General features: G+C 42.4%; 1 protein-coding gene across 1 annotated transcript in view; it reads left to right on the forward strand.

The window, feature by feature from the left end:
• The first annotated feature begins 850 nt into the window (after window positions 1–850).
• Window positions 851–25865, forward strand: part of LOC124605763 (beta-1 adrenergic receptor-like) — a 29894-nt gene continuing 4879 nt past the window's right edge. Inside the window, exon 1 of the mRNA XM_047137647.1 lies at window positions 851–968. The gene's annotated coding sequence lies outside the window, so the exon portion shown is untranslated. The remainder of the gene's footprint in view (window positions 969–25865) is intronic.

A 25865-nucleotide genomic window follows, 5' to 3' on the forward strand; every position in this document is an offset into this window, starting at 1 on the left:
TGTAGACACAGTTTTGTGGGCGACTTTTGAAACAACTGTTGTGTACTATTCCGTTGTGTTTGGAGCTGGTTGCCGCGAAACTTTCGTTTGGGTCTAAATTTCCTTACTCTCGGCATTTGTAGCAAAGGAAACACACACACAGAAACAAAACAACACAAAATGACTAGAAAACCACACGTGTATGAGATTCCTAAATCATATATTCTCAGATCTTTGTTTACATTCGAACCGTAGCCTTCTAGACATGCCTGTACTTTGGTTACGGGAGTCAACGCCTTCTGCGATACACCTGTGTTAACGATCCGTAACTAACGACGGAAAAAACGTATTCTGACGCACTTAAAACTGACAGATGGGCGTGGCCCCTGTGCGACATTCGTTCATCCTCAGTTTCAGAACGAACGGAAAATGATAATGCCCATAAAGTATACATTTTTGAAATCTGCATCAAATGCTCTTTCCTATAGACCAAGACCATTTTTTTCAAATTTTTGTACATTTTCACAAGCATGTCCCCTTAATGTCTGTACACTGACACGTGTGTTGTGGTGCGATGCGGTGTCCAGCTCTGGAGGTTGAGGTCGCTCTGTTTGTGGTCGCAGTGCAGCGGCCAGACCGGCTCGAGCACCCGCTGCTTCGCCACGTCCAGCCTTCCGCGGCGCTCCAACGAGTCGCAGTGCCCCATGCTGACGCCGCGCTCGCGCTCCAAGAAGAAGGCGGCGTCGTCGTCGCCGGGGGCCCGGGCCGGGGGCGGCGGAGGCGGCGTCGTGGGGCTGGGCGCCTTCCGGTCGCGGCGCCGCAAGCCGCCCCCGGCGCTCCCGCTGCCGGTCACGCCCACGGGGGGCGGCGCCAACACCGCCGCCGGCTCGCTGCCGCCGCCGTCCGCCGGCTTCTCGTCGCAGTCGTCTCCGCCCCCGCGACAGACGCAGCAGCGCAGGCTGCGCTTCGCCCTCGCCAAAGAGAGAAAGGTAAGTTTCGTGTATGCGCTAGCTATAGATTGTCTCGGCTACAGATTAGGTTATAGCTACGGATTAGGTCACACAAAGCACAGACACATATTCAAGGAGAGATCCAAGTGGCACCATACAGTCTAAAAAACGGAGTAAATATTTTACGGATGAAGATGAAATATCTTACCAATTTTTTCTCCATTTCTTTTAGTTTATCTTTTTTTTCCCTCTAAGCTGCATTTTTTAATTGGCTGATTGACCACTTACGATCACGCTACAACTTCAGTGTGTTCTCTTTGTACTGAGTTTAATCTGTTTCCAAATCTTCTTCATTACATCGCTAGGCTGTTGCCAATGTTAATGCGGCTTTGATCTTCTGGCCTTTGTAGTCCTTCTTTCGACTTGAATCCCTTATAAACTTTGTATTTTGTTTTGACACACGTCCCATTTTCCGACGTGTGCTTCCGGGGTATTACACCTCTGAAGGACTTTCCGAGTTTCTTTTCAGAGTGGAATGTCAAACGTTTTAATTGCCAAACATATTTGTAAGGGGATCAAAAAACAATCTATCTCATTCTGTACTTACTATTATCTGAAAAAATGGGAAGATTTTTCTGATATCTTGTAATACATTGCAGCAGCCAAGATGCAGTTCCACTGTGAATCCTCTTCTCAAATACGGGAAGGTTTGGTTGTCTTTGTAAGCAGCTGGGAATCGCCCTGACTACTATCAAACGACTGACAGATGCTACGATTCGGTGTGTTGGAAGAGCTCCCGAGAGTCGTGTACCTGTACGATAGGTACCTCATGCGCCATCCCCTCCAGTGGATCCTGTCTCCTCTGCAGAAAATACGGGACCTGTCATTACCCGTCCATTTGACCGCGAGTGGCTCATCAGTGGTTGATCTAGACATCCTGTACAGGGAGGACAGGGACCAGGGATGACTCAGGGTGTTTTATCGATCCCACTAACCAACATGTTTGAGGCGCTGTCTTTCTCTGAAATTTAAACTCACTCAGGGGGCTCACTTCTCCTTTTGTGGGGAAACCTGTTTTGTCCGTGTGAGAAGGAGGCAAATGCAAAAGTGTAGGGTTCCATTAAGCGACCGCAGTTCAAACATACGGTGAATGATGGCACCCCTTAGGGAAATGGCAGCTAGGGACAGGAAAGGACATCTAGCGCACTCAGTGTGTAGGCTTGGGGGCCTTATTCAACATGCTGAAGGGCAAAGGGATGCAACCAACTGCAGATTGTGACGCACGTTGGAACAAATGTTGCCTTTCTTCTTGGCTCCGAAGTCATGCTTGGGTCATTCCAGCGACTGGCAGAGGAGGTTGAGAAGACCAGTCTTGTGGGTGGAGTTTCAACGAAGCACACAATTTGCAGGATTTTTTCCAGAACTGATCGTGGCCGTTTGGTTGTGAGTCGAGTGTAAGGACTGGACCAGAGACTTCGAAAGTTCTGTGAAAAGCTAGGCTGCGACTCCGTGGACTTGCGTCATATGGATGAGAACTGTAGGTAGTTTTGGTAGTAGTGGTAGTAGGTAGTTTTGTTAGTAGTGGGTGTAATAAGACAGCCAATGAAGCTTTACTAAATGCCTTGTCAAAAAACGGCCTACAACAGATAATTAAGAAACCTAATCTATTCGGAAATATATTGGATCTCCCCATGAACCATAGACCTTGCCGTTGATGGGGAGGCTTGCGTGCCTCAGCGACACAGATAGCCGTACCGTATGCGCAACCACAACGGAGGGGTATCTGTTGAGAGGCCAGACAAACGTATGGTTCCTGAATAGGAGCAGCAGCCTTTTCAGTAGTTACAGGGGCAAGAGTCTGGATGATTGACTGATCTGGCCTTGTAACATTAACCAAAATGGCCTTGCTGTGCTGGTACTGCGAACGACTGAAAGCAAGGGGAAACTACGGCCGTAATTTTTCCCGAGGGCATGCAGCTTTACTGAATGGATAAATGATGATGGCGTCCTCTTGGGTAAAATATTCCGGAGGTAAAATAGTCCCCCATTCGGATCTCCGGGCGGGGACTACTCAGGAGGACGTCGTTATCAGGAGAAAGGAAACTGGCGTTCTACGGATCGGAGCGTGGAATGTCAGATCCCTTAATCGGGCAGGTAGGTTAGAAAACTTAAAAAGGGAAATGGATAGGTAAAAGTTAGATATAGTAGGAATTAGCGAAGTTCGGTGGCAGGAGGAACAAGACTCTTGGTCAGGTGAATACAGGGTTATAAATACAAAATCAGATAGGAGTAATATAGGAGTAGGTTTAATAATGAATAAAAAAACGGGACGGCCGGTGTGACCGAGCGGTTCTGGGCGCTACAGTCTGGATCCGCGTGACCGCTACGGTCGCAGGTTCGAATCCTGCCTCGGGCATGGATGTATGTGATCTCCTTAGGATAGTTAGGTTTAAGTAGTTCTAAGTTCTAAGGGACTGATGACCTCAGAAGTTAAGTCCCATAGTGCTCAGAACCATTTGAACCAATTTTTAAAAAAAACAGGAGTTCGGGTAAGCTACTACAAACAACATAGTGAACGCATTATTGTGGCCAAGATAGACACGAATCCCACGCCTACAACATTAGTACAAGTCTATATGCCAGATGACGAAGAAATTGAAGAAATGTATGATGAGATAAAAGAAATTATTCAGATAGTGAAGGGAGACGAAAATTTAATAGTCATGGTAGTCTGGAATTCGATAGTAGGAGAAGGAAGAGAAGGAAACGTAGTAGGTGAATATGGATTGGGGGTAAGAAATGAAAGAGGAAGCCGCCTGGTAGAATTTTGCACAGAGCACAACTTAATCATTGCTAACACTCGGTTTATGAATCATAGAAGTTGTATACATGGAAGAAGCCTGGAGATACTGACTGGTTTCAGATAGATTATATAATGGTAGGACAGAGATGTAGGAGCCAGGTTTTAAATAATAACACATTTCCAGGGGCAGATGTGGACTCTGACCACAATCTATTGGCTATGAACCGAAGATTAAAACTGACAAAATTGCAAAATGGTGGGAATTTGAGGAGATGGGACCTGGATAACCTGAAAGAACCAGAGGTTGTAGTGAGTTTCACGAAGAGCATAAAGGAAGAATTGACAGGAATGGGGGAATGAAATACAGTAGAAGAAGAATGGGTAGCTTTGAGGGATGAAGTGGTGAAGGCAGCAGAGGATCAAGTAGGTAAAAGGACGAGGGCAAGTAGAAATCCTTGGGTGACAGAAGAAATACTGAATTTAATTGATGAAAGAAGAAAACATAAAAATGCAGTAAGTGAAGCAGGCAAAAACGAATACAAACGACTCAAAAATGAGATCGATAGGAAGTGCAAAATGGCTAAGCAGGCATTGCTAGAGGACAAATGTAAGGATGTAGAGCCTTATCTCACTAGGCGTAAGATAGATACTGCCTACAGGGAAATTAAAGAGACCTTTGGAGAAATGAGAACCACTTGAATGAATATCAAGAGCTCAGATGGAAACGCAGTTCTGAGCAAAGAAGGGAAAGCAAAAGGTGGAAGGAGTATATAGAGGAACTATACAAGGCCGATGTTGTTGTAGACAATATTATGGAAATGTAAGAGGATGTAGATGAAGATGAAATAGGAGATATGATACTGCGTGAAGAATTTGATAGAGCACTGAAAGACGTAAGTCGAAACAAGGCCCCGGGAGTAGACAACATTCCATTAGAACTACTGATAGCCTTGGGAGAGCCAGTCCTGACAAAACTCTACCATCTGGTGAGCAAGATGTATGAGACAGGCGAAATACCCTCAGACTTCAAGAAGAATATAATAATTCCAATCCCAAAGAAAGCAGGCGTTGACAGATGTGAAAATTACCTATCAGTTAAATAAGTCACAGCTACAAAATACTAACGCGAATTCTGTACAGACGAATGGGAAAACTGGTAGAAGCCGACCTCGGGGAAGATCAGTTTGGATTCCGTAGAAATATGGGAACACGTGAGGCAATACTGGCCCTACGACTTATCTTAGGATCTAGATTACGAAAATGCAAATCCACGTTTCTAGCATTTGTAGACTTGGAGAAAGATTTTGACAATGTTGACTGGAATAATTTCTTTACAATTCTGAAGGTGGCAGGGGTAAGATACAGGGAGCATAAGGCTATTTACAATTTGTGCTGAAACCAGATGGCAGTTATAAGAGTCGAGGGGCATGAAAGGGAATCAGTGGTTGGGAGGGGAGTGAGACAGGGTTGTAGCCTCTCCCCGATGTTATTCGATCTTTATATTGAGCAAGCAGTAAAGAAAACAAAAGAAAAGTTCGGAGTAGGTATTAAAATCCATGGAAAAGAAATAAAAACTTTAAGGTTCGCCGATGACATTGTAAATGTCAGAGACAGCAAAGGACTTGGAAGAGCAGATGAACGGAATGGACAGTGTCTTGAAGGGAGGCTATAAGATGAACATCAACAAAAGCAAAACGAGGATAATGGAATATAGTCGAATTAAGTCGGGTGATGCTGAGGGAATTAGATTAGGAAATGAGACACTTAAAGTAGTAAAGGAGTTTTGCTATTTGGGGAGGAAAGTAACTGATGATGGTCGAAGTAGAGAGGATATAAAATGTAGACTGGCAATGGGAAGGAAAGCGTTTCTGAAGAAGAGAAATTTGTTAACATCGAGAATTCATTTAAATGTCAGGAAGTCGTTTCTGAAAGTATTTGTTTGGAGTGTAGCCATGTAAGGAAGTGAAACATGGGCAATAAATAGTTTGGACAAGAAGAGAATAGAAGCCTTTGAAATGTGGTGCTACAGAAGAATGCTGAAGATTAGATGGGTAGATCACGTAACTAATGAGCAAGTATTGAATAGGATTGGGGAGAAGAGAAGTTTGTGGCACTACATGACAAGAAGAAGGGATCGTTGGTTGAACATGTTCTGAGGCATCAAAGGATCACCAATTTGGTATTGGGGGGCAGCGTGGAGGGTAAAAATCATAGAGGGAGACCAAGAGATGAATACACTAAACAGATTCAGAAGGATGTAGGCTGGAGTACGTATTGGGAGATGAAGACGCTTGCACAGGATAGAGTAGCATGGAGAGAGACCACACAGCAACAACAACATTGGATCTAATGGGAAAAAATAGATTTGATTTCTTTGAGGATGCCCTCATCGAAACTGGTTTCAGTGACTATGACGTGGTTGTTGCAACGATGATTATCAAAATGCAAAGGACGACTAAAACAAGCAGAGGGACATGTATATTCAGTACACTAGATTTAATTAGTAATGTCCAGAGAGGGACTTGAGTGCAAAGGAGCTCTGGCTCAAGTTCAAACGAATAGTTGTCCACGCACTGAATAGGTATGTGCTCAGTAGAACATTTCATATTTGGAGGGAACCTCCATGGTACACGGTCACTGTACAGAAATTTCCAAAGAAACAGCGATTACTGCATAACAGGTGTAAAACAAAGCGTAGGGCTATAGATAGAGAGACGCTGAATGAAACACATTTGACTGTCAAGAGAGAAATGCGTGGTGCCTTCAATGACTGTCGTAGCAGAATATTGTCAAACGACATTTCACAAAATTAAAAGAAATTCTGGTCGTATGTAAAGGCTGTAAGTGGTACCACAGTTAGTGTCCAGTACCTAGCGAATGAGACACGAACTGAAATTCAGGATAGCAAAGCAAAAGCTGAAATACTTAACCTCGTTTACAAATATTCTTTTGCAAAGGAAAACCCAGATGAACTGCCCAGTTTAATCTTCGTGTCACTGAAAAGACGAATGAGATAAATATTAGTGTCAGTGGTGTGAGAAATAGCTGAAATCGTAACAACGAACAAAACTCCAGACCCCGATGGGACACCTGACAAATTCTTTCCTGAACTTTCTGCTGAGTTAAGGCTCAGTGGTGTGAGATATAGCTGAAATCGTTAACAACGAGCAAAGCTCCAGACCCCGATGGGACACATGACAAATTCTTTCCTGAACTTTCTACTGAGTAAAGGCTCTCTTCTCACTGTAATCTATAGTAGATCCCTCGAACAAAGAACCGAGCGCACTTCTTGGGAAAAGGCACAGGTCACATCCGTCTACAAAATGGAGTATAGAAGTGTTCAACAAAACTACCGCCCAATATCCTTGAAATAGATTTGTTGTACAATCTTAGAACACATATGAGATCAAACATAATGACGTATCTTGAAGAGAATGACCTTAACAATGCCGCCGGATTAGTTTTCGAAAACATCGATCACGTGAAACCTAGCTCGCAATTTTCTCACATGTCATACTGAAAGCTTTGGATCAAGGCAACCAGGCAGATGCAATGTTTCTTGATTTCAGGACATCGTTTCACTCAGTACCGCACCTACGCTTATTGTCAAAAATGCGGTTATGTGGGGTATCAAGAGAAATTTGGACTGGATTGGGGACTTTTTGGTAGGAAGGTCACAGCATATTATCTTGGACGGAGAGTCATCGTCAGATGTAGAAGCAATCTCGGGTGTGCCCCAGGGAAGTGAAGTGGCTTAGGACCCTTGCTGTTCTTGTTGTGTGTTAATGACCTTGCAGACAATATTAACAGGAAAATCAGGGTTTTTGCAAATAATGCAGTGGCCTGTGATGAAATACTATCTGAGAGAAGCTGCATAAATATTCAATCAAATCTTCATAAAATTTTTATATAGTGCGCAGATTGGTAAGTTGCTCTAAATGTTTAGAAATGTAAAACGAAAAACGTAGTATCGTATGAATACAACATCAATGTGTGACTGTTGGCCTACTCGTATAAATACCTATGTGAAACACGTTGTAGGGATGCGAAATGGAATGATCACATAGGTTCAGCCGTGGGGAAACCAGGTGGCAGACTTATTGGTAGGTTTATTGGTAGAATACTGGGGAAGTGCAGCCATCAAAAGAGACTGCTTAAAAATCACTTGTGCCACCTGTCCTAGAATATTGCTCAAGTGTGTGAGACCCATACCAGATGGAACTAAAATGGGATACTGAACGTATACGGGGAAGGGCAGCACAAATGGTCACAGGTTTGTCTAATCCATTGGAGAGTGTCACAGACGTACTGAAGGAACTGAAATGGCAGGCACTTGAAGACAGATGTACACTGTCACGAGAAAGTCTATTAGAGTTTCAAGAACCGGCTTTAAATGTTACTCTAGGGATATACTAAAACCCCCTACATATCGCTCACACAGGGATCGTAAGGATAAGATCAGAATAATTACTGCACGCATAAAGGCACTCAAACACTCCATGCGTGAATGTTAAAGGAAGAAACCTTAATAACTGCTACAATGGGACGTACCCTCTGCCACCTCACGGTGGTTTGCAGAGTATAGGTGTATAAGTAGATACCTCACAACTATGTTCCTCGCCCCACCTTTGCGAGAAATAACGAGACAAACTAGAAAACAATTTGTGAATAACGTTCTGGGTTCCACACCAGGAAACAGACCGGTTCCAAGTGCGAAGAACAAAGTTTTGTTGAATGTGCCATTAATACGAAGGCACTACTGTTTATTTGTAACAATACAATACAGAAATACAGCAGTAATGTTTGAATTATTAATCATTAAAAATCATTTTTATGACTATGAAATTTGCAAGAGGCTAACGAATTTAAGTTCAAGGAAAAAGACACTCAGTATCGAACTCCATTTCTTACATAATACCTTTATTGGGATCAGCTGTTGCAAAGTTTAGTGGTAAAGTACCTTTGCTCTTGAGTAAGAAATGGCAGCTTCGTCAACGGGTCTTTTTGCTTTGCAACTGATGAACGTGGGTGGACTTTCAGATGAAATACTGCAAGGCATAAATCAGCCACGGCCTTTGTTCCTTTGAATGCACTTATAATTTTCCGTTCTTATGATACAGACTGAGAACTTTTAAGAGATATTTGAGGTGGATGAGTAAGCGACACTTTGATCGTACTGCATCAGGAGATCTTACACGTCTCGACAGACAAAAGCAGCTTACTTAAAATCAAAAACTCAGTAGTGTACTAAGAAACCGTAGGTAATAATTTCATACCTTTAGCATACTCATTGATCATGTGTAAATCTTGCGGAACAAGAGCCTTGCTTACCTTTCTTCTCCAAGTTATTTTAATGTTTTGGAGAACCAAATTATCTCCGTCCATTAAAAAGATATTTTACTGATACAATAAAAGACAGACTACGCATGGATAATTAGACGAGACTTTGACGCATTGCTCTTGGGACTCCAGAGGGTAGCAGTGCCTCGTACAACGACCATGCTACCTAGTAATCAGTGCTTGAATCATTTTAGCCATGATTTCGTACTTGGAACAAATCTTGAGACATGCTAAAGAATACCGAAAACCCAGTAGCATTGGAAATGTGTTTTGTGAAATAATGGCTCTTATATGGTTTGGCATTCCCACTTTTGTTTGTTGGGGTAGTCCACTTTGGCCCATTTTGTACAGGTGCCCAAGAAATATCAGCCTCCTTCTCCATATAGTCTTCGAGATGATCCGCACATGCTGATAGATTCCTTTGTTGCTAGATAATTTCCTGCTAGTCCCACATGGGATTATACCCTGGATATTTCGAATGACTCTGCTTTCTATGATCTACAAGTTCTCTACCTTGTAGTTCAATGAATGGCATTCACTGCTGTAGTAACATTCTGCTTTCACCACAGTATTATAATGTCTTGCTTTCGCACACTAGAATATACAGTTTAATAGTAAAAGATTTTAGCTACCCGATATGATCTCTCCGTTTTTAATATCTGATCGCCTATCACATTCTCATGATCATTTTCATATATATTCTTGAAATTCCTCTATGGTGCTTGAAATTCTTTAGCGTCGTAAATTTCCGTTTTTCTGTTTCAAGGAATTTGGGTCCACGTTCCTTATTCATCATGAATCTGGTATTTGTATCGAGACCCGCTGTGGTCCTTGTTAGCAGGCGGGTCTGTATGGTCGCCACCTGTAGGCTCTCAGAGAGTTTCAGAAAGCCGTTCTTAAAGGCCAGTTGATACAAATTCTTTTCGATTTATGAATATCAAGTTTAAATACCATCGATATCAGCCCTAATCAACATACTTGTAACTGTTTGTTGTAATTATGTTTGAAAGAAGCGTATGTTAAAAAAGCATAGACTACTCCCAAAGTAGTGATAATTAGCCTTGATACTTTCATGATATGCAGGATGCGTAATTATAATAACCCAGAAAGAAATTTTAATCGCGATCTGACTCATGAATTGAATAGGAAATAGTCACGCAACAGATATACTTTCATAAATTTGGTGCAACGGATATTTGCTTATTACACAGTGAATATATTACTTCGCAAAGGTAACTGATTGAATTTTGTATGAATTAGACTTTTGCATATAGAATACAGCTGTGCGATGGGTTTGCTTTTCGCTTGCGTAAGCATGAACTTCATATACAAAGTCGACAACAACTGAATGAAATTTTAAGGTCTGACTACCCGATATATGTAACATGGTAATCGTAAATTACTTTACGCGACCCAATACTTCACCAACAGTAGTGTGAATGGAGCACATTTCGAACTACCGTTCTCAGCACCTGAAATCTGAAAGCATAAAGACAATGATTGTTTTATTACTAACGTTGTTTAGTGGCACGTCTGCCGGTGAGTGCTTGTTTATCACAGCACTTGTAAGGCGTGAAGTTAGAACTTGTAATATAGTAAGATGGGGTCGAAGCACGTGGCCCACTCAAGCAGTCGAAAGCAAAATAAATGACAAGGTTAATGAATTGAAAAGCAATATATTGTCAGTAAATATAAGCGGATAACGTTAGAGCCCTGTTGTTGTTGTTGTGGTCATCAGTCCTGAGACGGGTTTGATGCAGATCTCCATGCTACCCTATCCTTTGCAAGCTTCTTCATCTCCCAGTACCTACTGCAACCTACATCCTTCTGAATCTGCTTAGTGTATTCATCTCTTGGTCTCCCTCTACGATTTTTACCCTCCACGCTGCCCTACAATACTAAATTGATGATCCCTTGATGCCTCAGAACATGTCCTATCAACCGATCCCTTCTTCTTGACAAGTAGTGCCACAAACTCCTCTTCTCCCCAATCCTATAGAATACCTCATCATTAGTTATGTGATCTACCCATCTAATCTTCAGCATTCTTCTGTAGCACCACATTTCGAAAGCTTCTTGTCCAAATTATTTATCGTCCATGTTTAACGTCCATACACGGCCTCACTCCATACAAACACTTTTAGAAGTGACTTCCTGACACTCAAATCTATACTCGATGTTAAGAAATTTCAATTCCTCAGAAACACTTTCCTTCCCATTGCCAGTCTACATTTTATATCCTCTCTACTTCGACCATCATCAGCTATTTTGCTCCCCAAATAGCAAAACTCCTTTACTACTTTAAGTGTCTCATTTCCTAATCTAATTCCTTCAGCATCACCCGATTTAATTCGACGACATTCCATTATCCACGTTTTGCTTTTGTTGATGTTCATTTTAGTTCCTCCTTTCAAGACACTATCAATTCCGTTCAACTGCTCTTCCAAGTCCTTTGCTGTCTCTGACAGAATTACAATGTCTTCGGCAAACCGCAAAGTTTTTATTTCTTCTCCATGGATTTTAATACCTACTCCGAATATTTCTTTTGTTTCCTTCACTGCTTGCTCAATATACAGATTGAATAACATCGGGGAAAGGCTGCAACCCTGTCTCACTCCCTTTCCAACTACTGCTTCCCTTTCATGTCCCTCGACTCTTATAACTGCCATCTGGTTTCTGTACAAATTGTAAATAGCCTTTCGCTCCCTGTATTTTACCCCTGCCACCTTCAGATTTTGAAAGAGATTATTTCAGTCCACATTGTCAAACGCTTTCTTTAAGTCTACAAATGCTAGAAACGTAGGTTTGCCTTTCCTCAGTCTAGCTTCTAAGATAAGTCGTAGGGTCAGTGTTGCCTGACGTGTTCCAATATTTCTACGGATTCCAAACTGATCTCCCACAAGGTCGGCTTCTACTTTGTTTTTCCATTCTTCTGTAAAGAATTCGCGTTAGTATTTTGCAGCTGTGGCTTATTAAACTGATGGTTCGGTAACTTTCACATCTGTCAACAACTGCTTTCTTTGAGATTGGAATAATTATATTCATCTTGAAGTCTGAGGGTATTTCGCCTGTCTCATACATCTTGCTCACCAGATGGTAGAGTTTTGTCAGGACTGGCTCTCCCAAGGCTGTCAGTAGTTCTAATGGAATGTTGTCTACTCCCGGGGCCTTGTTTTGACTCAGGTCTTTCAGTGCTCTGTCAAACTCTTGACGCAGTATCATATCTCCCTTTCATCTTCATCTACATCCTCTTCCATTTCCAAAATATTGTCCTCAAGTACATCGCCCTTGTATAGACCCTCTATATACTCCTTCCACCTTTCTGCTTTCCCTTCTTTGCTTAGAACTGGGTTTCTATCTGAGCTCTTGATATTTATACAAGTGGTTCTCTTTTCTCCAAAGGTTTCTTTAATTTTCCTGTAGGCTGTATCTATCTTACCCCTAGTGAGATAAGCCTCTACATCATTACATTTGTCCTCTAGCCATGCCCGCTTAGCCATTTTGCACTTCTTGTCGATCTCATTTTTGAGACGTTTGTATTCGTTTTTGCCAGCTTCACTTACTGTATTTTTATATTTTCTCCTTTCATCAATTAAATTCAATATTTCTTCTGTTACCCAAGGAGTTCTATTAGGCATTGTCTTTTTACCTACTTCATCCTCTGCTGCTATCACTACTACATCCCTCAAAGCTACCCACTCTTCTTCTACTGTATTTCTGTCCCCCATTCCTGTTAATTGTTCCCGTACGCTCTCCCTGAAACTCTGTACAACCTCTGGTTTAGTCAGTTTATCCAGGTCTCATCTTCTTAAATTCCCACCTTTTTGCAGTTTTTTCAGATTTAATCTTCAGTTCAATAGATTGTGGTCAGAGTCCACATCTGCCACTGGAAATGTCTTACAATTTAAAACCTGGTTCCTAAATCTCTGTCTTACCATTATATAATCTATCTGAAACCTGTCAGTATCTCCAGGCTTCTTCCGAGCCCCGTAGGGATATTTAAACCTACAACGCAAGATCTGAAATTGCAAGTAGAAGAATATCGTAACTTAAGTATACAGCTGACGGAAAAATTGTCACTAATTTAAGCAAAATAATGTATGAGAGATGCCATAACCACCTTCAAACGGCTGTGCATTAGTGCAACTTAAGAGTCCAATTTCAACGCATATGAGCTTACGACTCGACACCTGTTCACGGAAATTCCTCACTAACAGTGCCAATATAACCTCACCACGATAGATGAACTTTATCACAGAAAATAAATCATAATTATCTCAGCCGCCTCCTTATGCACTGTAGTATCTCCTGAACAGTATGTACATCCTCCAAACAAAGGCATCCTTCCGGCGATCATGAGGACGTAGCGTAGACTTGAACGTAGTTCATGAAGTTCAAGCACAGTAACAGAATGGCTAAGTCTCTTCTACATCTACATCTAGATATATACTCCGCTAGCCACCAATCAGTGTGTGGCGGAGTGCACAATTCGCGCCAAATTCATTCCCCCCTCCCCCCCCCCCCTCTATGTTCCCCTAGCGGGTCCCACGTCGGAAAACCACGGTCTGAACGCCTCAGTACGAGTTCTAATTTCCCTTATCTTCGAATGGTGATCGTTGCGCGATTTGAAAGCTGGTGGTGATAATATATGCTCTGCATCCTCGGTGAAGATAGGATTTCGGAATTTAGTGAGCAGCCACTTCCGTTTAGCGTGCCGTCTATCTGCAAGTGTGTCTCACTTCAAACTTTCTATGAGATCTGTAACTCTCTCCCGATGGCTAAATATACCAGTCACGAATCTTGCCACTCTTCGTTGGACCTTCTCGATCACTTGATTCAGACCCAACTGGTAAGGGTCCCATACAGACGAACAATAATCTAAGACTGGACGAATTAACGTATTCTAAGCTATTTCCTTTGTTGAAGGACTGCATCGCTTCAGGATTCTACCAATAAACAGCAATCTAGAGTTTGCCTTACCCGTTACTTGTGTAATCTGATCATTCCTTTTGAGATCATTTCGAATAGTCACACCCAGATACTTGACGGATGTTACCGCTTCCGAAGACTGGGCATTTATTTTGTACTCGTACATTAATGGGGATTTTCGCCTTGTTATACGCAGTAGGTTACAGTTACTAATATTGAGAGATAGCTGCCAGTCATTACACCACGCATTGCCGGCCGGTGTGGCCGTGCGGTTCTAGGCGCTTCAGTCTGGAACCGCGTGACCGCTACGGTCGCAGGTTCCAATTCTGCCTCGAGCATGGATGTGTGTGATGTCCTTAGATTAGTTAGGTTTAAGTAGTTCTAAGTTCTAGGGGACTGATGAGCATAGATGTTAAGTCCTATAGTGCTCAGAGCCATTTGCACCATTTTTTTTTACCACCACGCATTTATTTTCTGCAAATGCTCATTGATTTGTTCACAAATTTCGTGTGATACTACTTTCCTGTAGACTACAGCATCATCTGCAAACAGTCTAATCGCGCTGTCAGTACTATCAACCAGATCGTTTATGTAAATCGTACAAAGCAGCGGACTTATTACGCTGCCCTGGGACACACCTGAAGTTACGCTTGTTTCTGTTGAAGTCACCCCGTTCTTGACGACATACTGCTCCCTGTCTGTTAGGAAACTTACTATCCAACCGCATCTGTTATCGGATAGACGGTAAGCGTGCACTTTTTAGAGCAAGCGACAGTGCGGAACAGAGACAAACGCCTTTCGAGAGTCGAGAAATATGGCATCAGCCTGGGAGCCGGTATCTAGAGCCTGTTGTATATCGTGCACAAAGAGGGCCAGCTGTGTCTCGCATGACCGCTTTTTCATAAAACCGTGCTGGTTTCAGCAGATGAACCTCTCAGAGTCTAGAAAGGTCATTATGTCTGCACACAAAATATGTTCCATGATTCTACAACGAATCGATGTCAGTGATTTTGGCCGGTAATTATCTGGATCCGATTTTCTACTCTTTTTATAGATTGCTATGACCTGGGCCTTCTTCCAGTCCCGTGGAACTTGCTATGAATTTGAGGAAAATGTTTCCTGAAAGTATGGGTGAATAGCACAGCATTTTGCGGAACCAAAAAGCGAAGAAGAAACTGGATGTGCATGAAATATTGTAGTATAGAAGAATCTAAAGATAATGAAGGGCACAGATAAGGAACAAAATGAAGAAGTATCAACAAGAATACCTGAAGGAACAAGTTTCATGTATGTTCATATGTGTGTGAAGTCTCATGGGACTTAACTGCTAAGGTCATCAGTCCCTAAGCTTACACAATACTTAACCTAAATTATCCTAAGGACAAACACGCACACCGATGCCCAAGGGAGTACTCGAACCTCCGGCGGGACCAGCCGCACAGTCTATGACTGCAGCGCCTGGACCGCTCGGCTAATCCCGCGCGGCGGAACAAGTGTATGGAAAACCTTTACCACAGGTAGAAACAGGTTAGAGGGATGTATGCTGCAGCATCAAAGAATTGTAAGTTAACCTGTCACTGAATGAGCATAAGAGCAGAAAAGCCTTCAACATGCAAAGCAGATTATAGAGGTTGTAACGGATGTAAGAAAACATGTTTTTCTATGTGGTACGTTAATATGCGCACACCTCAGAGCGTTGGCTGTTTTTCTCTCTACGTCGAACCCTCTTCGCAGAAACACGTCACAAACACGATACTTCGGTGTTTCCTGCATGCCCGTACTGGCCGCGAAGTGAACGACGCCTGTCCGTATAGGCTACCGGTTTTGCAGTCATGCTTCCAAACCTCAGTCTCTCACCTGCTGCCATGGGGAAAATAAATATTATTGGCTTCCGTGTGCCACATGTACTTGGAGGTACTACCTAACCAAAAAACATATGGCTTGTAATTCTTAATCCACAAATGACGTAGGTACTGGTGTAATGTTGTTCAGTACACCATCCCTAGTCACCAACAGAAATATCTGCACTCATACCCTTTTCCCCGGCCGCAGTGGCCGAGCGGTTCTAGGCGCTACAGTCTGAAACCGCGCGACCGCTACAGTCGCAGGTTCGAATCCTGCCTCGGGAATGGATGTGTGTGATGTCCTTAGGTTAGTTAGGTTTAAGCAATTCTAAGTTCTAGGGGACTGATGACCTCAGCAGTTAAGACCCGTAGTGGTCAGAGCTAGTTGAACCATTTGAACCATACCCCTTTTGACGTGCATAAGATGTTTGAGGTAGCACTTACTTCATAACTATGTACTGGCAGAAATGCCAGACTTTCCTATTCAACTATGACAGCTCCATTTATAATATTAAACAACTGTCCATGGTCATGGTGCAAAGTCCCAGTTGCAGGTTGCCTACCTAACAGCTTTCAGGTGCAACAAAAAAATTATTTTCAATATTTTCATATATTTATGTAACGTAGTTAAAAATATGACTTGTTATCATAATCTACTCATTAAGAGGTATAGTCTTACGTAAAGTAAGGTGTGTATTACAATTAGAAACTCTGTGTATCTCTTGACGCAGCGTATCCTGCGGTGCGCAAATCACGCTGAATTTATTCAGTGTTGAGAATAAGAGCACTTAACAACTCCAAACAAACTTTAAAAATAATTTCCAACGCCTTCTAAACTTTGTCTCGCTTTCATGCTGAACCTAAGTAAAGTAATCAGACGCTTGACTGTTGAACATGAGAGTTCAATTCGTTCAGGAAACGGGTGTTTACTGGTGCAGTACTGTGATAAGAACATATTTCTGACGCATTTTCCTGTGCAGAGTTCCACTTTCCTCCCGTTATCCAGCCACAGTAATGCCTAACAAGAAAGGGGCACCGCAGAGGAGGTCGACCCAACGCCTTAACGTTTAACGTACTTCTTCCAGGGTTACTGCAAGCCCCAGGTAGTTAACCGGGGCGCTGAGTGCAATCTCCTGCGTTGCTTTTATGGAACACGTTAATGAAGTAGTGTCTGCTGCCTTGCAGTCGTTTGCTGCACCAGAGAGCTTAAAGCTGCTTATGAAGGTCTTACAAGCACTAGACTTCACTCCGTGTTACGATCTGTGTTAATACCGTAGCCTTAAACGCCTTAACTTGAAGTGTGCTCTGAAGTGCAGGGATCTACTCTATTGTGAATCCGTTTTCATCTCAGAATTTAATTCCGTTCGCTAGATCTGGTGAGAGGCCATTTGTTGGTAATCCGCAAAACAGACAGTTGTGTTGCGTACTTTATTAGATAAAATTTACATCAAGAGAATTTGATTTGAAAACGTAAGGAGAAAATCATTTTAATATCCTCTGAAATTACAATCGGCGATAGCAGTTTTAGCACAAAAAAATAAGATGAATGCTGTGGCTCAGACGATGTTTGTTATTAATTTCGTAGTATTTATTTTGAGAAGGAGATTCAAAAAATGCGTGTGAAATCTTATGGGCCTTAACTACTAAGGTCATCAGTCCCTAACCCTACACACTACTTAACCTAAATTATCCTCAGGACAAACACACACACCCATGTCCGAGGGAGGACTCGAACCTCCGCCGGGACCAGCCGCACAGTCCATGACGGCAGCGCCTTAGACCGCTCGGCTAATCCCGCGCGGCAAAGGAGATTCTTTGGATCAAATTCTACATTTGTATATCCTGAGATTAGACTTGGTTTTGGACGGTCTTCCTTGTGAGTTGTCCGCAGCTCGTGGTCGTGCGGTAGCGTTCTCGCTTCCCGCGCCCGGGTTCTCGGGTTCGATTCCCGGCGGGGTCAGGGATTTTCTCTGCCTCGTGATGATTGGGTGTTGTGTGATGTCCTTAGGTTAGTTAGGTTTGAGTAGTTCTAAGTTCTATTGGACTGATGACCATAGATGTTAAGTCCCATAGTCCTCAGAGCCATTTTAACCTTGTGAGTACTAAAAATAATGCAAGTGGTAATGTGGAAGAAAATGTTTTGTGGTCCTACTTTATTATGCCTAGGATTGTAGCTGTCATTCAATCACGATGTACAGATGTCCTTATTTGATAGCAAGGATTTCTCGCAGTTTACATTATGGCTCACAAATGAATTGCTATTGTCAGTATTTTATGTTTTTATCAACTGAAATGTTGATATTTTCGAGCAGTAGAATATTAATTCGTCAACGTATTCAAGCAAATAAAGATGTGCGTGGTGAGACTACAATTGCCATGAACATTTTTGGTCCTGGGCTGCACTTCATATACATTCAGTAAGTACCACTGAAAACTCTGACATTCACTAGTTCTCATGAAACATAAGAACTGGATGTGTGACACATTAATATCCTGTGTTACTCCGCAGGTAATACATACCTTGCTGATGAGACATAATTCTATTATTAGTTCGGTAATTGCTGTAAATGACTCACTTTAAAGTCAGACATTTACAGCTATATCTGTATATTGCAAACAACTACGAAGTCCATGGTAGAGAGTCAAAGAAACCTGTGACTGTACGTGTTTCTCTTCTTCGTGTTAGCCCTATTTGCTTTGGTTCCCCAAGTGTTAGCAATATTGTACAATGGGTGACTTGACAGTTTTGTACGCAGTCAGCTTTGCGAATTGATCCTATTTTCCCTGCGTTCTATGAAACACCTCAAGTCTACCACATGTTTCACCCACAACTCGGCTACGTGACGATTCCATTTCATGACTAGAAATTGCTACATCAACGTAATTTTATAGACTGACTGTTCCCAATTGCAGTTTTTCGTTTTCTGAAAGCCATAATTTTAAATTTTACGCAGTTTTAAGCACCTTACCTACCTTAAAATCTGTCCCAGTACGTGTGTAGTATTTTTCTTAGTACAGTATTTCATTTCACATGCCTGGTGCATCCACTGAGAAATCTGAGATTGTATTTAACGTTGTTTGCCTCGTCATTATTATACAGTTTTAACAACGTGAGACCCAACACACTAACGTGGGCCTCGTCTCAAATTATATCTACATCTGGTGATCACTTTCCTTACAAGACAACATTCTGCGTCGTCTCTATTACGAAATTCTCGCTAAGAGTGAAAAATTTCTTTTGACACTCTATTTTAATAGCAAGGGTCCCAAAAAGCTTCCTAGGGAGCTCCTGAAATCACTTTTATAACCATCGATGACTTCCCATACAACACAATGTTCTTCGTCGGCCCTACCGAAAAATCCTCACAAAAGTCACAAATTTCGTTTGATAACAGTCGAGGAGCATGAAAGGGAAGCAGTGGTTGGAAAGGGAGTGACACAGAGTTGTAACCTCTCCCTGATGTTATTCAATCTGTATATTGAGCAAGCAGTAAAGGAAACAAAAAAAAAAAAAAATTCGGAGTAGGAATTAAAATTCATGGAGAAGAAATTAAAACTTTGGGGTTCGCCTATGACATTGTAATTCTGTCAGAGACAGCAAAGGACCTGGAAGAGCAACTGAACGGAATAGACAGTGTCTTGAAAGGGGGATATAAGATGAACATCAATAAAAGCAAAACGAGGATAATGGAATGCAGTTGATTTAAATCGGGTGATGCTGAGGGTATCAGATTAGGAAATGAGACGCTTAAGGTAGTAAATGATGAGTTTTGCTATGTGGGGAGCAAAATAACTGATGATGTTCGAAGCAGACAGGATATAAAATGTAGACTGGCAATGACAAGGAAACCGTTTCTCAAGAAAAGAAAACTGTTAACATCGAGTATAGATTTAAGTGTCAGATAGTCTCTTGTGAAAGTATTTGTATCGAAAGCAGCCATGTATGGAAGTGAAACGTGGACGATAAATAGTTTAGACAAGAAGAGAGTAGAAGCTGTCGAAATGTGGTACTACAGAATAATGCTGAAGATTAGATGGGTAGATAACATAACTAATGAGGAGGTACTGAATAGAATTCGGGAGAAAAGGAATTTGTGCCACAACTTGACTAGAAGAAGAGATCGGTTGGTAGGTCAAGTTCTGAGGCACCAAGGCATCACCACCTTGGTATTGGAGGGAAGCCAATGACTTTGAGAGTTAATATTAAAAATCTGTTAGGCTTCTTGCATTCATTCATGTTTTCCAGAACAGCTATGAAGCTATAGTTGACGTCAGGTATTGTTATACAGTTGAGAATCTTATCGAATTGCCCAAGTTGAAAAAATCTGTTGTTAATTTATAAACTATGCCTGATTTATTGATGGGAGATCGGCCTCCTTTTTCAACTGTTTGCCTGTTTGCTTCCTGAGAGCCTCCTTCTTTGCCGCCAAATTACTGCAGTCCAAAACCGGTGGTCAAATTTTTGTCTTCTTCCTTACATGTGCACAGTGCGTCTTCAGTTACTTTGAAGCTTTCATAATAGGCTTTCAGTTTACCATGGCCTGTTAACATGTCTGTAAAATTCGGTGATGATAGCAGCTTAACTGTTAAACATTTGGGGATCGTAGATAACTGCAGATTCTTGTTTCCCCAGTTTTTAGGTCGTTGACACTCAATCTCTCATTCGTTTTCGAACTTCTGTCTTAGTTTTTTTCGTTGTTGCACTTACAGACAATGGGCTGCAACTGTCTTTTTTCGTGATCGCTGTTGCACTTACAGACAATGGGCTACAACTGTCTTTTTCCGTGATAGGTCTGTTCTCTCAGCTAGATTATCAGATAGTTCATTGCCCCGTACTCCTGGATGAACTTTAACCTATGCGAAATTTATCTGCCAGATGTAATTCTGTATATTCCTGAGTTTTGATCGTATTTATTAAATTAAGTAGCTATGATTCTTCGAATTTCGTAATGAATCTGGTATTACCATGTTGTCGGTGACGAGTACTGCAAATCTTGACTCAATCCATTTACAATAGCAAATTGCTAGGCTTGGCTGTGTGAGCATTCAGTATGAACGTTGAGCCGTCGTTGATGACTAAGCTTGTGATGATTAGTATTGCCATCCATGAACTCATTTATTCTGGATAAATCCGCTGTGTGTGGCCAGCGTCTATACTCCAGGGAGATGTCTGTAATGTATATGGCCTTTCTAGAGTTGTCTATGTCATACCATTCGGCTGTTTCTCGCATCTTGTTATGGGCTTGAAGATTGCTAAAACACACAGCTCCTCATAGCATGTCGTCCTGAATGCTTTCACTATTTAAACTGCTTAACTGTTGTGCTCAAATAAATCAGATGCGGTCGTATTGTAGCTCCTGTGCTTCTATCCATACCGGTGATGTTTGCCATAATCGCCTTTTCTTTGCAATTTTGATTTCTGTCCGTTGAATCGGAGTTTGCTGTCTTCGGCCCAAGTTGCGATTTGTTGCAAACCCTGTGTTATAGATACTCTTAGGTTCAGGACCGCTTTCTTTACTTAAAAAGATTTAGATTGTCCGCACAAGCGGCTGTGAGAGAGTGCCTTGAGTAAGGCAAGCTAACTTATTATACAGCACGTTGCACAGACCTTCACTGCACCAAATCCCCTGTAGACATACTTTATTTACTGTCCTCTCTTTTCACAGGATATTGGCAGGTAACGATGCAGTTCTGTGGTGAAAGTAGCTGCATGTCAAGTTACATAGCCTCCCAGGATATTGAAATTCATGCAACGTTTTCGAAATCCTTGGATACCGAATGGCGTCCAAGCCTCCTTGTGTAACAAGACTCGCCATGATGACACACATTATGTCTTTGAGGCTGCTACCGACTATAATTCTGACTGCCTTTAGCGCATCAGTTGTGTCTGTTTCTGGCGTGACATCGTATTGATTATTACGTAGAAACTCTCTGGAGTAGATGAAATACGTTATTCTATGTATTAAAGCTTTTCCAGGGTCTTCGCTCTGTGTATAAAACACAAATTGGGCGCAACTTGGTGATTTGTGTGCTGCGTTCTTTTCTAGGCTTGACTGTCAGCACTATTTTAGTTCCGTTTAATAGTTTTGATGTGCATCCGGTTTAAAGGAAACGATTGTAGACTATTGTAAGAAGCTGCGGAAGGGTGCTGAACACTTGAAGTAGAATTATGCTATGTACGCCTTCTTGGGATCCATATGTTCTGGTATTTCACGAATTGCCAGTTGCGTGAAACCATTATCATCTTCCGGTCTTCCAGATGCTGCAGTATAATGATTAAGTTTCTTATGGAATTTATTATCGTCTTCTTCTTTATGTGCTAATTACAAATTGAATTTACTTTCAAAACCTTTTCTTAAGAATTTACTTTATTTACTAGCGATTCATCAAGAACATTAACACATTTAATCACACTATGTGAGCGTGGAAGCAGTTGCCAGGGAGTAACTTATGAAATCAAAATGAAATTGCTTTTAAGAAATGGGAATTTTATTCCTAAAAGCCTCTTTGTTACAAACAGATTTAAAATTATAAACAGAAAGCATCCTCTAAATATCAAGTTACAATATATTCAGAGGCAGAAAGAAAGAAATTTTTGAATGTATGAGCTTTCCGGCTGAGAACCTTGCCGCGGCCGTAGTCACGACCGGTCACAACAACCTCTGAAAGACTACACTGGTGCAAATCTGCAAAACAACAGATTACCTTAAAGTAAAACTTTTAACAATTCACCCAAGCACACAAAGTATGCACCCCGTAGGAGGGATGGAAATGGTACAAAACACTAAAATTAAAGATTAACTTGCCACTGAAGATGCAACTTGATTTTAACTTCTAAGAAAAGTCTTACGGTGTAAGGGTGGCAACTTTGTATACTAAAATGACCATTTAAATAAAAGCCCATGAAATGCCATCTTACATAAGATTATACAAGGTTGGCCAATCATGCTCTAAAGTACACATATACCGCCTCTCAAGATGATAGGCAAGATAAAAGCCTATTTCAGGAATTAGGCCGTTGTCCGCAGCTCGTGGTCGTGCGGTAGCGTTCTCGATTCCCGCGCCCGGGTTCGATTCCCGCCGGGGTCAGGGATTTTCTCTGCCTCGTGATGACTGGGTGTTGTGTGATGTCCTTTGGTTAGTTTGGTTTAAGTAGTTCTAAGTTCTAGGGGACTGATGACCATAGACGTTAAGTCCCAAAGTGCTCAGAGCCATTTTGAATTAGGCCGTTACACTTCAAGCAATAAATTCTCTAACACTCCGAATCCGACAAACATGACAGAGGCAGCTATTAACGTACGGCAGATTGATAGGGAGATTACCGAACAACCCGAACCTCAGGTTACTCTAACCCGCCCGTACTCCAGAAGGGAAAAACGGACCACCCAGTTCATAAATAATCACCTTCCCGCGGGTGAGCAAACGGAGAAGAATGGTGGGACGATCCCAAAACAAAGCGGCTGGTGACCTCACTTCTAATAAACTGCAATTTCTGGCGAAGACCTGGCGCAGCACCTCCAAAACGCTCTCCCGAACTGTCCGCTGCCAGCCGCTTCAACGGACGCAGGAAGGAGCGCCGATTTCCCGTCTTACGGCGTCGCATATCGCACCGGCCAGACCGATGTCGTGGGTTGACTCCTGTTGCTCTCGTGTCAGCCGCGAAGCCACGACCCCTCGCTATACGGCGCGGCCCACTGGACTCACGTAACGACCTTACATGCGCCGACGCTCAAGGCGGACAAGTCGGCTTGTGTCTCAGTGCGCGACCGACCAACCGATCAATCCAACCGCCAATGACCGTTGCCTGAGCAACTCGAGCAGACTGGCAGCCTAACGCGCAGACTCAGATGGAGGAACTATGCCCCGACCGGGCGACCACTCGTTGAGCCCTCTCACAGCGCCACAAATTCGGACGAGAGACAGACTAGCAAGTTGGCGACGAGACACTAACCCCAGACTGACTCCAGACTCACCCAGACTGACCGATGGACCCTCTAGCGTGCTCATAGCGCTCCTTAAATGCACGTGAACAGCCTACCTTTCCCCTCTCCCACCAGAGGGAGACACCAAAGCTGCGCTTGCCACAGCGGCGCCACCGCCAGGAACGGAGGGCGACTGCTTCACACAATGCGCTGCAGCGCGCTCTTCAAAACAGCAATTTTTACCACGGCTCACTAATATACACTAACATGTAATTCAGTGTATGCTCTAAGTTGAATGTCATCGTACCGTCTAGGATAAGTAAGCCTTTCTTAATTTCTCCGATGGTAAGCGATACATTGCATTACTTAGATTGTTACCAGACAAGCAGCTACAATATTTCTTCCTTGCTTGTGGTTTTTCTTTACGAACTGTCTCTGTATATTTTTTCCTCTGCTTAAGACACGCCTCTCAACGTAGAGGTTGGTCGTTCTTCGTCATCTGATGCAATCGTCTTATCTGTGGATCGGTTGTTCAGCAAGAGATTGGACGCCTTTCAGTCTCAGATCGTACTGGTTGGGCCTTGTTGCATAAAAAGCACTCCGTCGTCAGGCCACGAGTGGCCTACCGGGACCGTCCGACTGCCGTGTCATCCTCAGTGGAGGATGCGGATAGGACGGGCGTGGGGTCAGCACACCGCTCTCCTGGTGGTTATGATGGTATTCTTGACCGAAGCCGCTACTATTCGGTCGATTAGCTCCTCAACTGGCATCACGAGGCTGAGTGCACCGAGAAAAATGGCAACAGCGCATGGTGGCCTGGATGGTCACCCACCATGACCACGCCCGACAGCGCTTAACTTCGGTGATCTCACGGGAACGAGTGTATCCACTGCGGCAAAGCCGTTACCTGGCCTTGTTGCATGCTGTGTCTATAATAATTTCGTAGTCTGTCACGAGACTATCTATGTCCGTTTCTTTTTCCACCAACCTAGTCAGTTCCACGTTCATATTTTTTTAAAGTCATTGTGGCAGTTGAATTTAAATATTTCTGTTCCATTTCTTGTTAATACTCTTTTCAAAATAATTAAAATTTTCTCATTGACTGCGTAATACCGACCAAACCACTGACACTTTGACGTAGCGAGAGTGTACCTACATTAAAAGAGATAATTCAATGATACGAGAACATTTCTTCGTCACAGCATTTCTAGTAAGCTAGCTACAGTCGCTAGCTACTTAGATCTATATTAGTTTTTCCAGCTCTAATCTGTGCGCAGATCATAAAAAATTATTCTCACTCAAATACGCTTCCTTGTCTTCCCTAGTACCAACAGCAGTGCGCTGAGATGCGCATTCGTATAGGACAACTATCCAAGGAGTTCCACCCAATAATATCCAAACAGCAGACGCTGTAGACAATTTATTAAATTACTAATACTAAACTCCTTTAAATAACGAATTCATATAACTTACAAAACTTAACAAATGGTTAAAGACTGAGCTTTAAAAAACAATAACGGCAGCTTGCCACCCTAAAATCAGGAACCTTTTACAATAGTGCTTTAGAGTTTATCCAAAAGACAGAATCCAATAATAAGTTAACTTGGCATTACAATTTAAAATGATTTATATAAAAAACTAAGATAATGGCGCTTGGCACCATAAAATGAAAGAAGCGCAACACACAACCAATAAATATAATAACAAAATAATTTGATACAACCAAAGGGCGCGGGCAACTCCCAACACGATCACAGAAGAGCGAGCTCTCAACACTTCGGAGCCTTCCCACTAGAAACGGTCCCCGAAATAAGCCGCTGAGAGCTCCCCGACATGCCTCCCACAACTGCCCATCACTTACACACCTTGGTTATATTCTGTAACACACGACAGATAATATCAACACAAAATTCAAAATACAGTATAACATCCAGATAGCACATGATAACCACAGCGCCGGTAACTCGGGCGCTCTTAATAAGTGCCGGAAGCCAACACACAAATCTCAAACAATTCTCGCTTCCTAAAACGAAACAATAAAAGCCAAGCGCACATGAATAGTCAAACCACAGTCTCATAAGTGCCTTAACGACACCAA

The sequence above is a fragment of the Schistocerca americana genome, chromosome 3 (genome assembly GCF_021461395.2).
Source record: "Schistocerca americana isolate TAMUIC-IGC-003095 chromosome 3, iqSchAmer2.1, whole genome shotgun sequence".
NCBI classification, from domain to species: domain Eukaryota; kingdom Metazoa; phylum Arthropoda; class Insecta; order Orthoptera; family Acrididae; genus Schistocerca; species Schistocerca americana.